The 14714-nt window shown below is 41.3% G+C and overlaps 1 long non-coding RNA gene across 1 annotated transcript; it reads right to left on the bottom strand.

Moving 5' to 3' along the window:
• Positions 1–2418: 2418 nt before the first annotated feature.
• LOC308665472 lies at positions 2419–9253 on the bottom strand. Its single transcript, XR_014025905.1, has 3 exons — positions 8963–9253; positions 3738–3853; positions 2419–2486 (listed from the first exon to the last, which is right to left on the bottom strand). It is a non-coding gene; the product is annotated as an uncharacterized lncRNA (long non-coding RNA).
• Between the last annotated feature and the right edge of the window lie 5461 nt (positions 9254–14714).

Here is a 14714-nt window from a genome sequence, read left to right as displayed (position 1 = left end):
ATCTTAAATCATTTATTTAAAAAATGCCCTATAAAAGTACATTAATGGTATCAGTGTTTTTAATTTAGGGTGTGTTTGTTTTTTCAGCGGCTGGAATCGGTGGCTCTGATAAATTTAATTAAAGAAATAAATAAGCAATAAAATAATAAGCAACATTGGAAGGCTGTAATTGAAATATAAACAGGCCACTATCTTAATATCCCTCCCTGCATTTAATAGCATGAAATAGTGTAAGAGATGTCAAGTGTAGGTGAAAAAGCAAAGGCATCCAAGGAGTGTATCAGCCAGTCCCAGTTCCTGCTTCTCCCTATTATATTAACTGTAGCTTTTAAAGTGTCTTCAAAGGTAATAACCCATGCCATGCAGTGCAGACTCACTAAGGAATTATCAGGTCATGTCGAATGGATGCTAGGACATTACTGTCCCCGAAGGGTCACCACTAAGTTTTTATGAACTTGGACATCCACTTAAATCAAGCTAAACTGATTTTTTTAAAAAAAAAATGCCCATCAGCTTTCCATACCTAGCCATCAAAATCTCATGGGTTACCTACGGACACTGCTAGGAGAAAGACGCGGTTGATGAAGCCACTCATGTAGAGGAAGGGAGCTGGAGGCAAAAGCTGTTATCGGTAAAACCAAAGTAAGGTGTGTCTTTCCTAGAAATTTTACAGTGGCATTATCTGGACTTGTGTTTCTGCTTTGATATCTGCCTGAAAGGCAGGGTTTAAAGAGGATAGTTCTCCTTGCTTATCTTACTTGCTGAGACAGCATCTCTGGCGCTGAGATGTCAGAAGCGGTACAGAGACACTGAATCCTGAATATTTCTTTTTTTAAAAAAAAACTGGTTTGTTGGACAGAGGAAGTATGGATTACATGTGTAATACGACTGAGTCATCGTATAGATAGGTGCACAAGCTGGCACATGATATATGTACAATGTGTGCAAGCCCTTCATGGCAAGGTACTGGGTTATTGGAGGGATTGTCTCCCTCCGATGCCCATCCCATCAGGTCCAGGTTCCCTCTGTAAAAGAGTGTCATTTAGTCTGTCAGGATCCCAAAATTAGGAAAGATACATTGAGGCTTTTCTAAGCAGTTTCCGTTATTGTTCCTCACTCATAGCAAACTAACTTATTTACACCATTAAATATACACACTGAGAATTCCAACCCCAACCACAGGACACGACATAAAGCTGATTAACCTTGCAGTGTCCAATAAAATTATATTCCTCTATTTGTAGAGGAATTTCTATTTCTGTTCACAAAAAAGATGTTGAGAGTTTGGAAAAAATTCAGAGAAGAGCATCTAAGGTGATCAGAGGCCTGGAGACAAAAACATACAAAGAATGGCTGCCCAGTCTAAAGAAAAGAAGAAATAGGGGAGACATGATAGCAGCATTCCAGTATCTGAGGGGCTGCTACAAGGCAGAAAGGGCCAGGTTGTTCACCAAAGCACCAGAGGGAAGGACCTGAAACAATGGTTGGAAACTGGTCAAAGAGAGAAGCAACCTGGAATTGAGGAGAAACTTCCTGACGGTGAGGACAATCAACCAGTGGAACAGCTTTGCCTTCAGAAATCGTGGGCGCTCCATCACTGGAGATTTTTAAGAAGAGACTGGTCATTCACCTGTCTGAGACAGTATAGGTTCTCCTGCTTGAGCAGGGGACTGGACTAGAAGACCTCCAAGATCCCTTCCAGCTCTATTCTATTCTAATTCAAACACTTCCTTTTCTCCCAATTGCAAAACCAGAGATCCTTTGTGCAGACCATAATGCCTGATAAAAAATGCAAGAGAATGTAAGACCATAGTATTTGGAGCAACAGACGTATAGATTTAAATTCTGTCAAAACATATAGCCAAAGACTTCATTGCAAATTAGCTGCTATCCAGAGAACTCCCCCAACCAAGCATACACAAAAGTAACATAATACAAAGATAAGTGCAACCCCTGGCAACCATTAAACCCCACCGGTTCCATATTTCTTGCACCGGTGCTATTATCTAGGTTGGTAATTGACACATTTGCAACCCCAAACCCTAGCGCGCAGATGTCTAACAACATGCCGACTTTATTATCATTTAATCAACTGCCTGGAGATGCAACCCACTTTTAAAACAAAAACGCCTCTTCCATACCCAAAGTTGCAATATAGCCATTCCTACCTCTTCTATGATATGTGAGATGAATTCTCAGAGGTCTGGATGTGGTTGAACACTTAATGGCAGCGCTTGTCATTAAGAATGCAGCTGCAATGGATAACCTGTATTGGAAGCAACAGAATATTATTTCTTTGTCAAGAAATCACACACAAGCCAACTAGCAAAGTCATGAGGGAATGAAACTTCCTACCACCTTGCTCCTTACATTCCTGCTGCTGTTTCCTATGTCTTCTAAGGCACAGTGACATCTCCTCTATGATTAGATATGCCAATTGTTCTAAATGCATTTCAGTTGCTGTTGTGGAGCAGTCGAAGTTTTATCTGTAATTTTAAAGTGAAATTTGAACTGTGAGATTCGAGGTGCAAGGTTTTTACAGAACTTCATTGCAGGTTACTCCAGGCTAAACATCACTCCCTGTTCCCTCCTGGTGCAGTGATCCACTGCAGATTATATGTGCCCACCCTGAGCTTCCCAGTGTGCAGATGCATAGATATAGACACAGCATAAGAGTGAATATACACACACACACACACATACCCCAAAGAACTTAAAGGATTTAAACACGCTGGTATTTTTGGAACTCCTAAGGAGATTACACAATAGTTATAATGCAAAATTTTTCTTTAAATGCAATATTGAAGGAAAAGTCTTCATCATGGTTCAGTCCAAGCCGGGAATAAACAACATGGCGACTGCTTTAGAAAGAAGGTTGCAGTTTATTGAAGAGGAGAGCCAGACAGAAAGATGGCTCTGGAAGAAAAGAGCAAGCACATGTAGGGAGTGGGTTTTTATACCCTCTGGAGCCTTTGGTTTGGAGTTGTTCCTGTGGCATGAACTTTGACCTGAATCTGAGTGTGCCTTTTGGTATCTATGAGTTAATCCTATTATGTCCTGTCTTAGAATTTGGGTGGGGTATGTAGATTTTAGGTGTATTTGTCTTCCTAAGCTTCTAGCTGGGGGCCTGCAACCTTGCTGAATTATTTACATTTGCACTTCTACAGAGCTGGTTTCTGCGTGGGGGAGGCAGACTTGGGACCAGGGCTTTTTTTCTCATAGAACACTCAGAACGGAGTTCCGGCACCTTTTTTGGATGGAACCTTGTAGGGTAGGCAAGGTGGATTGTATGACATGTGTGAGTTCCGGCACCTTTTTCTTTTACAAAAAAAAAGCACTGCTTGGGACTATTAAGAAAACTGGGCATGCTTTTCTGCCTCTTTAAGATCCTTTGAGGAAATATATTTTTCTGCCCTTTTAATATTTCCTTCTCTGGGGGGCTGACTTCCCACAGCAGCAAGCCAATAGTTTTCTCTTTTAATCGTTCACTCTGGTTGAGAAAATAGACTGCTTGTGTAGGGAAGCTAGGTCTGAAGATTTGGCTATTTACAGCCCATGTATCTATTTATCTTCATTACCTGGAAGGTAACCCTGGCAGGCAACTTTAAAGGATCATTAAGAGGAAAGAATTTGTAAGAGAAAAAGCAGCAGTTCAACCAAGCAACACTAAAGGAACACTACAGCTTCATCCAGAAAAAAAATTCCTTCACGTTTGGATATGCGAGATCCAATCATACCTCATTCATATAGATCGCATCGTGAACAGCTGTAAGCTGTGGGAATACACCAGTTCAGCATCTGATTTTTTCTTCTTCTTCAGATAAACGATGCTGCATTTCAATGGTTAGATGGCCTAGAAATCGGTATTTGAACATACATCTTGTTAACATTTATATTTTATTGTGTTATATTAATCTAGGTCAGTGGTAGGCTCTTTTAGGACTCGTGGACTTCAACTCCCAGAATTACTGAGGCAGCTATAGTGCATGATATGCCGTGCACTAAATAAATAAATAAACCTCATTCATTCATTCATTCATTCATTCATTCATTCATTCATTCATTCATTCATTCATTCAATTTAGACGGCTGCCCCTCCCATAATTGATGATACTGCAAAAAAGAAGGATACAAAATGCATGCAAGCCCTCCCCAAACCCATCAAAATCAAAACATAATCAACATACCACTGTCTTGTCTGTTCCCACTAAAGAAAGAGACAGGATGTTTTGGTATAATTTCACCTAATTTGTAATGCACTATGCATTAATTACAGGAATTTTTAATGCACTGTGCATTAAAACAGGAATGCCAAATTCCAGTTCTGAATTTCAGAATTTTTACCAGGCCTCCTAAATCAGGGGTCCCCAGACCCAAGTCCGTAGACCGGTACTGGGCCACAGCATGTCAGCAACCGGTCCACACAAATAAGCAAAGCCCCATCCATGGGATGCAGGCAGCACACCAAACCACGCACCCTCCACTCTGCGGAAAAAACTCTCCACGGAATTGGTCCCTGGTACCCAAAAGGTTGGGGACCTCTGTTTTTCAAAGAAGCACTCTCTAAATACAAAAAGGCTTGTCAACCAGAGGAGAAAATTGTACTGAATGTCAGCCATCTTCAAACTTCCCACTTCCTGTTCCTTGTTCTTACCAGTTATGATTATCTCCATTTTCCTGTTTTGCTGCTTTGCTGCTTTCTTTTCCTAACAGTATTTAATCAGGATTCAATGAATATTGTCTTTCCCACACGCTTCTAGATATCTGAATCCACGTTACTTTTTTAATTATTCAAAGGAAGTTGAACAAAACATCAAAAAAAGAGTTTTTTTACAAAAATAAATAAATCAAGGCATTAAAAAAGACACACACACATACATTTAGTTGTGTCTTTGTCTAGTTGAATACTGACAAATATATTTGTTTATTTGAATACTGATAAATATATTGCAACAATATTAGTTTTCTAAGCCTTGCAAATCAGGCCCGACATTTTTAAATTTCTAACTCTATGTGCAAATTATTAACCTGTCAACTATCTACTATATTAACCTGTCATATATCTATTATATAAATAACCCATCATCTATCTACTATATTAATAACAGAATAGTTAACAGGTAGAACAAAAAAAAAAGTTTTCTGCCTGGAGAATGCTGGGAGTTGAAGTCCACACATCTGAAAGTTGCCATGGTTGAGGAATATTGATATTTTTTTTGCCATCAAGATCAAGAGGAAATGGAATTATTAGAGAACAACAAACACTTAAATTATTGTGCTACCCCCCCCCCCCCCATCACTGCAGATGGGGACTGTAGCCAAGAAATTAAAAGACGCTTACTCCTCGGGAGGAAAGCCATGGCAAATCTAGACAGCACACTAAAAAGCAGAGACATCACCCTGTCAACAAAAGTGCGTATAGTCAAGGCTATGGTCTTCCCAGTTGCAATGTATGGCAGTGAAAGCTGGACCATAAAAAAGGCTGAGCGCCAAAGAATTGAGGCCTTTGAACTCTGGTGCTGGAGAAGACTCCTGCGAGTCCCTTGGATTGCAAGGCGATCAAACCGGTCAGTCCTAGAGGAGATCAATCCTGACTGCTCTTTAGAAGGCCAGATCCTGAAGCTAAAACTCAAATACTTTGACCACCTAATGAGAAGGAAGGACTCACTGGAGAAGAGCCTAATGCTGGGAAAGATTGAGGGCAATAGAAGAAGGGGACGACAGAGAATGAGGTGGCTGGATGGAGTTACTGAAGCAGTAGGCGTGAGCTTAAATGGACTCCAGAAGATGGTAGAGGACAGGAAGGCCTGGAGGAACGTTGTCCATAGGGTCGCGATGGGTCGGACATGACTTCGCAACTAACAACAACAACAACCCCAAGTTATGCAAGCTTCATCTACTTAGGTCTGGCCTTGGCATGGGGAATGGCAGTGGTGAGTATGCCTATTTGGAATCGGAGAACCTTCGGTGGGCGCTCTCACAAAATGGCTTGCACCAGAACTTTTCCAGTTCGCTAAATAACTGCCATGCTGCACAACACTGAACAAACAAGTCTTTGGTTAATAGAAGTACCCGATGAGGCTTTGGAGGTTTGCTGGATGAACGTTGAGGATTTCATTCAAACCACAATTTTTATACAAATTAATCAGCAAGTTTTCTAAATTTTATGCAATTATTTATTTGATTTATATACCATCTTTGTTTGCCCATTCAAGAGAAGGTACATAATGCTTCTGCCTCTGATGTTCTCTACAAAAACAACCCTGTGAGGTAGACCTGGAACTGGCCGAAAATCACCCAGCCAGCTTTTGTGCCTGTAGAAGAATTAGAACTCATGTCTTTCCAGTTTCCAGTCCAGTGAAATGATTGAACAGACCATGCTGTGAATTCAACAAGACTGTTCTGTACCAGCCTGCTACCGGCCCTGCAGAAAAGGCAGGGACAACCCCTTTTACAAGAAGGCAAGAGGCTGGAATTAAGCCTGCCAAATTTATTGATACAAAAACAAATGGAACAAGACACGAACCAAGAAACAGGAGCTTTTCAAGCGGTTGCCTTCAGCAAACCAGCCCTCCCACGCATTCCCCTTTTATACAGTTCAGGGTGTGGCTTCTCTCTGCCTCCTTCCGAGGTGCCCCATTGCCTTCCTCTGTTTACTCCTGATTGACTGCCTCCTGCGTCGGGCGTCCTTGAACAGGGCCAGCTGTGGGTCATCTTCATCCACGCTGTCAGGCTCACACAGCTGGGTCTCCGTCGTGACCAGGTGGGAGGGGCCTGGCTGAGGGCTCTCATCAGCAAGATCTTCAACCCCCTCAGCAAGCTCTTCAACACCCCCCTCCTCCTCTGAGTCGTCTGACCCAACTGCCGAACCCACAGGCTGACCCTGAATCACAACACAGACACTCCGGAAAATGAATCCCACACTTAGGTATTGCTGGAAACTATAAAGTGTTACTAAAACAGTGAAAGTGTTAACCACAAGACTACAATGTAGCCATGAAGGTTAATAATAGATACTTGGGAAGCATTATCAATAAATGCTGGAAAGGAGGTTTTTCCGGTAACGCTGTAGCCAAATTAACAATTTTGCTGTGGAATCTTAGTCCTTTTGTTTAAATTAAAGGTTCAATCATGTAGGGAAACCATCTCCTTTTATCTACCCTCTCCTTATATATTTTAATGTGCACATGAATTAATTCAGTTGGTAAGGTTAATCTTAGCAATCTCATTGACCAGAATGTCCTACTGCACCTTGCCTAATTAACTGTAATTATCATATAACCAATGAAATGGAAGTGATGATTTGCGTACGACTACAAAGAGAGCTTGTAACTTCTGCAAGCTTTTTGCGGCTTATTGACCTCCAGTACAGATATCTGTCAATAAATCAATTATACTTCAATGCAATGACCTGATTTTCGGTTTAAAGATATCCTGAATGGACACAAATTATTCTTTGTGTGATGTCAAGCAGGGACTGCTTCTCTGTTTTACAAAGCAGGTTGAAATAAATCCTTCTCTGGGGAGAAGGAAGGAAGGAAGGAAGGAAGGAAGGAAGGAAGGAAGGAAGGAAGGAAGGAAGGAAGGAAGGAAGGAAGGAAGGAAGGAAGGAAGGAAGGAAGGAAGGAAGATTAAGAAAGGGAAAGGGAAAGGAGAGAGGAAGGAAGACTGCCATCATGTCATCTCTGGTCCTTGTCTTCTTTAGACTAGACATATGGCACAATTTATCTGGGGAGCATTTAAACTTTTTAAAGAAAAAAAAACCAAAGGATTTCTATTGATCAGAGAGCAAACCTCTATACTAAACCAAGAGTTATAAAATTGAATTATTTTATATTCTGGGAATGTTTTTCCAGTTTCCCAGCCAGTCTAGCAATCCCTCTCTCTCACCTATCCAGCAGCAGCCACTTACTTGTCTGCTGGGAAGGGAAGGGAAGGGAAGGGAAGGGAAGAGAAGAGAAGGGGAAGGGAAGGAAGGGGAAGGGAAGGGAAGGGAGGGGAAGGGAAGGGAAGGGAAGGGAAGGGAGGGGAAGGGAGGGGAAGGGGAAGAAGGGAAGGGAAGGGGAAGGGAAGGGGAAGGGGAAGGGGAAGGGAATGGGAAAGGAAGGGAAGGGACGGGAAGGGAAGGGAAGGGGAAGGGAAGAGAAGGGGAAGGGGAAGGGAAGGGAAGGGAAGGGAGGGGAAGGGAGGGGAAGGGGAAGGGAAGAGAAGGGGAAGGGGAAGGGAAGGGGAAGGGGAAGGGGAAGGGAAGGGGAAAGGAAGGGAAGGGAAGGGAGGGGAAGGGAAGGGAAGGGAAGGGAAGGGAAGGGGAAAGGAAGGAAAGGGAAGGGAAGGGGAAGGGAAGGAAAAGGAAGGGAAGGGGAAGGGGAAGGGAAGGGAAGGGAGGGGAAGGGAAGGGAAGGAAGGGAAGGGAAGGGAAGGAAAGGAAAAGAAAGGAAAGGAAAGGAAAGGAAAGGAAAGGGGAAGGGAGGGGAAGGGGAAGGGGAAGGGGAAGGGGAAGGGGAAGGGAAGGGGAGGGAAGGGGTAGAGAAGGGAAGGGAAGAAAATTCCTGCTTCTCTCTGCCAGCTTCCCACAAAGAAACTCAATAGGAAAAAACAGTAAGAAGTCAAAAGTTGTCCCTGATCCCACTACTTTTATTTTTTCTCTACTTGCAGCCATTCTGTCTCCATGTTTAAATAAGAAAATATCTTCAAAACAATGACCCAACAGGGCACAGGTTGTCTCGTGCCCTTTAAAGTGATATTTTTGTAGGTATTATTTATAGGAACATTTTCAGGGTTGTTTTTTTTTTAAAAAAAGGAACACAATTTTGTTTATTCATTGATAACATGGATTCTTTTAAAATGGCCTTTTAAAGAAATTATGCCCTGATCTGGAATGAGACAGCTCCCACAAGGATGTAAGTAAAGTAAAAATAGCAGGTTCAGCGTCACATTCCATACATTGTGTACCTTTACCGACCTCGTTCGACAAGCGGTATTTATCCCTTCGTCTCTTCTTCCCCAGGAGTCATTTCTGTTTTCATTTGTTCTTGTTGCGCGTTGTGTGATTGCAAACAGCCCAGTTCTTCCAGTTTATCATGATTGTGCTGAATGTTTGGCCTGTCCTCTCAAATCATTTGGAAGCTCGCTATAATTTCTTTTCTTTTTTTCCCCATTAACGCTAAATTATCCCAACCAGGCGCCTGGCAATCACTCATATTCCTTTATTCTTCTAAGTGGTCTCAGGGGTACACAAGCAACTGCATGGAAACAAAAGATGATTCTGCGTAAAACAAGCGGTGTTTTTTTTTCTTTCCAGAATGCAGGAGCAGGGATCCTACTACATCTGGATCGGTCGCCAGTTTGCTTGTGGGTAAAATTTAAAGGATGGAGACGCGCCCCTTTGAAGCTCCAAATAGCTTTGGTCCCTAAGGATTCGCCTACTCCCACATCGACCTGGTACTGCTAGTCCTCAACTTCTGACCACAATTGGGCCCAAATTTTCTGTTACTGAGCGAGACAGCGGTTAAGTGAGTTTTGCTCCATTTTGACAATCTTTCTTGCCGCAGTTGTTAAGTTATTAATGCAGTTGTTAAGTGAATCTGGCTTCCCCATTGAATTTATTTATTTATTTATTTATTTATTTTAATTCCATTTATATCCCGCCCTTCTCCGAAGACTCAGGGCGGCTTACAAGCTTAGCAGTAGCCTTCATTCTATTTATATGCCTGCTTATTAGGGCTCGTCAGGTGGTCAGGTGCTCGTCAGGTGGTCGCAAAAGGGGATCACATGACCCCAGGATGATGCAACCGCCGTAACTACGAGTTAGTTGCCAAGCGTCTGAATTCTGATCGCATGAGCATAGGGATGCTGCAATGGTTGCAAATGTGAAAAATGGTCCTAAGCCACTATTTTCAGTGCCGTTGTCATTTCAAATGGTCACTAAATGAACTGTCGTAAGTTGAGGACTGCCTATATTTCTGCAGTGTCCTAGGGGGGTCATGGGATCCCCTTTTGCGACCTTCTGACAAGCAAAGTCAGTGGGGAAGCCAGATTCACTTAACAGCCATGTTACTAATTTAACAACTGTTGTGATTCACTTAACAACGGTGGCAAGAAAGGTCATAAAAAGGTCATAAAACTCACCTAACAACTGTCTCGCTTAGCCACAGAAATGTTGGGCTCCATTGTGGTCATACGTCAAGGACTCTTTGCAGTCCTAAGACTTTTTGGTAATCACTCCCCACTTACTAATTAGATCCAGTCTGCTGGGCTCAGTTGAGGTCATAAATGGAGGACTAGCAATAAAAAATAAAATAAAATAAAATAAAATAATAGCCCAGAATACAGCAAACATTACGGAAACATCACTCCCAAAATTACTGTATATACTCATGTGTGTATAAGTCCAACCTTGTATAAACCAACACTCAAATTTTTAACCAAAATGCCATGAAAAAAATGTGCCACCTGCAGATAAGCCGGTCCTCGACATTTTTCTATGTTTTCATTTCCACAATTGGCTTATCTGCGGGTGGCATATTTTTCTTAGCATTTTGGCAAAAACATTCAAGGGTCAGCTTATTCACGGATCAGCTAATTTGCAAATCTATAAAGGATATAGGGGTACTTTAGAAAATATTATCATATATAGTCATGGTTAACCCCATCCGTGGATAAGCCAAATACAATTTTGGGGGTGTATTTTGATACTTAAAATTCTTGGCTTATCTGTGAGTACATGCAGTACACAACCATGAATTTGGGGCTTAGAACAACAGCAGCACAAAATAACACCACAGAATAACATGCCCAGACAAGACTGTCTTTTTTTTAAAAAAAACAGCACTGTATTATTTCGCTTTAGTGAGATTCCTTTCCATCCTAATACAAAGTTTTTAGTTTTCAATTTATAACCGAGGAACAATATATCTGGATTTATTTATTTTCAATTCACTCACCTGAACTGCATTCCTTTTTCCCCAGGGAGATGTAATGGTATGTATGCAGATACGTCCATGCCTTTGTGTGTGTGTGTGTGTGTGTGTGTGTGTGTGTGTGTGTGTGTGTGTGTAAGCATATATGTATATATTTAACGCATACAGTTGAGATCGCTTTTTTAAATAATAAAATTTATAAAAAATTTAAAATACAAAAATCTCAATCTCTGAGGTACTTTCCAACACTATAATTCTATAAATTACAGGTAGGCCTTGACTTACAGCTGTTCATTTTGTGACCTTACAAAGTTGCAACAGCACTGAAAAAATATGAGTCAGTTGACTTAGAACCATTTTTCACACTTACGACCGTTGCAGCATCTCCAGGGTCAGGTGATCAAAATTCAGACACTTGGCAACTGACTCATATTTATGACGGTTGCAGTGTCCCAGGGTCAAGCCCTTATATACCACTGCAAGAAGCTTATACAGGTAGTCCTCAACTTATGACTTATGTTGCTAAGTGAGACAGTTGTTGAGGGAATTTTGTCCCATTTTATGACCTTTCTTGCCATGGTTGTTAAGTGAATCACTGCAGTTGTTAAATTAGCAACACGATTGTTAAGCGAATCTGGCTTCCCCATTGACTTTGCTTGTCAGAAGGTCACAAAAGGTGATCACGTGACCCCGGGATGATGCAACCATCATAAATATGAATCAGTTGCGTCTGAATTTTAATCACATGACCATGGGGACGCTGCAACGATTGTAAGTGTGAAAAATGGTCCTAAGTCACTTTTTTCAGTGCCGTTGTAACTTCGAACCGTCACTAAACGAATGGCTGTAAGTTGAGGACAATCTGTACTATTGACAGGGTTTCTTCATCTTGGTCTGAGAGTTTTTCCTTTCCTTTGGTCTCCTTTCCTTTATTTTTATTTTTTATTTTTTTATTTTCATCCCATTTATATCCCGCCCTTCTCCGAAGACTCAGGGCGGCTTACAATCTAAGCACAAATCAAATGTGCTTACCAATAGCCTTCATTCAATGTATATGCCTGCTTTATTTATTAGGGCTTTCGCCCCCCCTTCCAGTGGCATTATTACAAAGTCAGCTTATTGCCCCCAACAATCTGGGTCCTCATTTTACCTACCTCGGAAGGATGGAAGGCTGAGTCAACCTTGAGCCTGGTGGGACTCGAACCTGCAATAATTGCAAGCAGCTGGTGTTACTTAAGGAGGCATTAGCCCACTGCTCCACCAAGGCTCTTTAATGTGAGAGATTTAGGCCTCAAGAAGAACAGAAGAGAAGGAAAGCTGAAACAACAATTCTCAGGCCTGAATGAACATCTACATTTCAGAATGACTGGACCTGAACCGAAAAAGGTCACAAGACATTTGATCAACTTCTGAGCCAGATCATAACAGTCCCGAAGCACTTCCCATTTCATCATCATTGAAAAAAGAAACAGCTGAACACCAAGCTGGGCGGCGAAGATGCGGAACGAGAATGGCCCCATTCTTTATTTCTGTTCATCTCCATTAAAGTGCCACTCATTAATAAGAGCAGAAGAACAATCAATTTAAATGGGAGCCCAGCCATCAGCTTCACTAATGGGGGAGCAAAGGGGATTAAATCATTCTCGGCAAAGACTTGGCAAGAGATGCGGCGGGGAACTTTATTAGAAGGGTGTCAGGATGTAATTTTTATTTTACATTTTCTCCATCTGAAGCCAAGATGAGATGCAATTTTTGGCTTTGGAGCTCAGCAAATTATCTTGTCATCATTGTTATCGTAATCAAATCAGGAAGATGCCTACTTCAATTTTTTTCTTGTCGGAGGGGGGATGGAATTAGAAAAATATTTTTTTTAAAAAAAAATCTTTGTAGAAGGAAAGAAAAAATTTCCAAAACTTTCAGGACAACTACCTCACATCCTGTCTATAGCCAGGATATGGTGACAGTGGAATTTTATTCAGGTAATCCTCAAGTTGTAACCTTTCGTTTAGTATCTATTCGAAGTTATAGCAGTGAAAAAAGTGGCTTGTGACCATTTTTCACACTTACAACCAGTATGGCATCCCCATGATCACGTGATCAAAAATCAAGCGCTTGGCAACTGGCTCCTATTTATGATGGTTGCAATGTCCTGAGGTCATGTGGTCACGTTTTGCGACCTTCTGACAAGCAAATCAATGGGGAGGCCAGATTCGCTTGACAACCGTGTTATTAACTTAACTACTACAGTGATTCACTGAACAAGGAAGGTCATAAAATGCGGCAAAACGCATTTAATAACTGTCTTGCTTAGCAACAGAAATTTGGGCTTAATTGTGGCTGTAAGTCAAGGGCTACTTGTAGAAGTTGGTTTAGAAGGATCCACAGGAGATGGTCAAAAAATCAAGATAGCAGGCATGATGGTGTGATGGAAGTTTTTTATGTTCACTGGGGGGGGGAGGGGAAAAAGCCATCTTGACTTTTTTGACCATATTTAATCATGGGTTACTTAGTTGTGGACAGCCTTTGTTAGGATTATCCTATGTCTTGATGCAATGTCTATGCTTTATGCCAGGGGTCTTCAAACTTGACAACTTTAAGACTTGTGGAATTCAACTCCCAGAATTTCTCAGCCAGTCAGGCTAACCCTAACCCTAACCTTGTGAGCTCTAAACTCTCCTCTTTCCACTATGTATTCAAGATGGACAGTGCTCAATATGTAAATGTTATTTATATGTAAGGGTGTAAGTTTATACATGTGTTGTATATAGCATGTTTAAATGTGTATTATGTATGTGTACACTTTTGAGAGAAAGCAACAAAATTTCATTTTTAATGTGTCCCAGTGTGCCCACATTAAAAAGTGACAATAAAGGTTATCTATCTATCTATCTATCTATCTATCTATCTATCTATCTATCTATCTACTATCTATCTATCTATCTATCTATCTATCTATCTATCTATCTATCCATCCATCCATCCATCCATCCATCCATCCATCCATCCATCCATCCATCCATCTATCTATCTATCTATCTATCTATCTATCTATCATCTATCTATCTATCTATCATCAGCCATCTATCTATCATCTATACCAGGGGTAGGCAACCTCAGCTCTTTTATGACTCATGGACTTCAACTCCCAGAATTCTGGGAGTTGAAGTCCATGAGTCATAAAAGAGCCAAGTTTGCCTACCCCTGATCTATACTATGAGGCTGGACTTCTGTGAAAGAACTTAAAGCTGACCTTGAGGAAAATATGAGAAAGATTTTGGGAGGGGGGGTGCAGAAAAAAAATTACACAGTCCTGAGACGGAGATACACCTGAGGATGGAACTCAAAATAATCCCACCTTGATTTTCTTTAAGATGGGACAGAAGAAGCTCAGACAGACTTTTTTTTTCTTACAAATATGCAACAGCTATCCTGGAATCCTTGCAGCGTCTATTTCTTGACTAGCCTACCCTGAAGGGCTAACATCAGTCTTGAGAACTATTCCAAGTTTCTCTCTATGCCCCATTTTATACTAAACAGAATCAAGGCTGGTATTTTGAGTTTGTCCGAATGATGTGACTTTTCCTCCCCCCTTAAAGTCTGGCTGATTCCTCTCCTACCCCCAAGGTTAGCTCTACCATTTTTTTAACAGCTTCAGATGGATTAAAACAGAGCTCTTACTCAGATAATAGCTGGGGTGATTCAATTTTCCCTCACCCTTTACTGAAATGCCACTGATACAGAACTGAAAAGAGATATGGTTTCTCTTCCATATTTATTAACCATATATTAACCATT

Source organism: Vipera berus (assembly GCF_964194415.1).
Source record: "Vipera berus genome assembly, chromosome: 3".
NCBI lineage: Eukaryota > Metazoa > Chordata > Lepidosauria > Squamata > Viperidae > Vipera > Vipera berus.
Note: the sequence above shows the minus strand (reverse complement) of the source record. Positions and strands in the feature narration are given on the sequence as shown.